This window comes from Lactuca virosa, chromosome 3 (genome assembly GCF_052849685.1).
Source record: "Lactuca virosa cultivar CGN04683 chromosome 3, Lactuca_virosa_CGN04683_v6, whole genome shotgun sequence".
In the NCBI taxonomy this organism is placed as follows: domain Eukaryota; kingdom Viridiplantae; phylum Streptophyta; class Magnoliopsida; order Asterales; family Asteraceae; genus Lactuca; species Lactuca virosa.
This window is the reverse complement of record NC_136428.1, coordinates 87,184,147-87,186,353: the sequence shown is the minus strand read 5'-3', so window position 1 is coordinate 87,186,353 and position 2,207 is coordinate 87,184,147. Positions and strand designations below refer to the sequence as shown.

At 33.4% G+C, this 2,207-nt stretch overlaps 1 long non-coding RNA gene across 1 annotated transcript; it reads left to right on the top strand.

Annotated features, from left to right (window-relative positions):
- Positions 1–307: 307 nt before the first annotated feature.
- On the top strand, positions 308–1,675 carry LOC145162455 (uncharacterized). The gene is made up of 4 exons (XR_013739117.1): positions 308–404; positions 602–677; positions 1,003–1,094; positions 1,632–1,675. It is a non-coding gene; the product is annotated as an uncharacterized LOC145162455 (long non-coding RNA).
- Positions 1,676–2,207: the final 532 nt, after the last annotated feature.

Sequence of the window (2,207 nt, the reverse complement as noted above, 5' to 3'; positions counted from 1 at the left end):
CTTCTCAATTCATCCGGGTTCTCTTTCACGTCGATGACTACCCCCATTTGATGTTATTCCACTGCTTTGCTTCTCCTCTCATCTCGATCATTCCTCACTACCACTGTTTCCCTCTCCTTTTGCCACATCACTCTTTCTATCTACTCCGATTTGTGAAACATCGAATACCTCTGGATTTGGAGAGAACATCAACCTAAATTCAAGTTGGTGCTTCGCTTCTTCAAACTCACGTCTTCTCTGCTTTTTTCATTGATAATCCATGTAGATATTGCTATTCCAACCTTCACATTGTATCCTTCTCCGTTATCTTTGTTCGATGAGTTTTCGGTTTCTCCAGGTTCTCGAATTCCAGTCGTCGGGTCCAACTTTTCTCCACCGGCGACGCCTTAGATGAAAGACTTCAGGTATGTTGATTTATGCTATTTCTTGTGCATGTTTGTTCACGGGATTCTTTTTTGCCCTATTTTATTTCTTCTACATTGATGATGATGTTTGATATGGGCCTCCGTGTGTTAAAGGAAGAGATAATGTTTGGGAATTTTGCTGCCCTAATTTTACACAAATTGTTTTTTAATTAAGTTTTTGCTATCACAATGTCCAGGTCCCGATAGTAATTCCATCAACTATTGTTGGTAGAAGACATGTTCTATAACGAATTCTAGGTTGGTGATTATAAGGTATGTTATTCCCCAAAATCTATTTCTATTTTTTTTTTATCATTTAGAGGATGAAGACGATGATGTAAGTGAAGATGAAAAACAGTGATAGGGACGCATACCATGTGTTTGATAAGAATCCCCAACCAAAGTCCATTTCAAATGGACAAGTGCAGCTGATCGATGATTTGAAAGTCTTTTATGTATCTATTAAAATTGTTATGCTTTCCCAACTATGCCCTTCAAGTATATTATATTACTATTTTTCCTAACTATTTCAGTTACATTTTACTCTAACTGTTTGACAAGAGTTTAATTATTTTCATTTTTTTTATTATATGATTAGAAAAAGAGGACTAGTGTGAAGGGTATGACATCTGGAGGATTTTCCCATGAAACTACCATGTTCAGTGGTGGAGCTGAAGTTCTGCCCACCAGGTATTCGATGAAATGATTATGTCAATTTTCTCATTTCCTTTTATCATTGTTAAATCTGTCATTTATGATTTGATCTAAAAGAGTTATCTGAATCCATAGTACAAAAAATATTCTTCTTGTCTTTATATATTTTCATGTGCATAGAACTCATCCAAGTTGTTGTTAGTGTAGTGCAATCCGTTAGATAATATACACTTCCACAACTTTCTACTCTTTGATTAGGTAAACTAAAAACATTTTAGAATTTTATTAAGTTTACCCTTTTAGCCTTGATTTTCCAGCTAGAAGGTAACAAGATTGATGTCATGTGGCCTACCCCAAGTGAGCATTCCATGTGTCTTGTATTTTGTGTTTCTCATTAGTTCCAACTTTTATGAATTTGTAGCTTGCAAATCATTCTACTAATCATTGAATGTTGAAAGAAAACACACCCAGCCGTGAACTTTTAGAGCCAATATTTCAATAATGTAATACATAATTCATTTCATGAATTAAAAAACCAATCTTTTCTTTTTATGTTTTATGTCATTGTTTCAGGAAGAAATGTTGATGGTAAAGAGATAGTGGTTCATTTTGGCAGGTATGGGCTTACTGAATTAACGTTACTCACTTTTGATGTTATTTATTTATTTATTTTTATCAGATTATAAATTAACAAAGTTGCTTAGTTTCCTTTATTTGTAAATCTGTCATCACATAGTCGATTTTTTAAAGAGCATTCCTTTTCGTTTCTGATATTGTTCAAGGAGAGTAGTTACTGATATTGATTTTTCTATGGCTAATCTGTTCAAAAAGTTGGGATCTGCTAATAATATTTGTTTGAAATTTTCAGTCAAATCAATAATGTTTTATCTAATTGGTCTAATCTCTTTGCCATTTAGGTAAAGTATGATGCCACAATTGACTTTTATCTAATTGGTCAAACACAAAAAAATTTGGGCTGAATTTTTTGCTTCTGATGCAGGTCAACGATCTCTATATACACTGATTTCAGAAGACAGAAAGCATGGCAGAATTGGAGTATCTACAGGCTATTTTTTTTTTTGAAAGTTTTCATGTTAAATGACGTATTTGCCCATATCCATTGTTATGAAAGAATTGATAGTATCTATC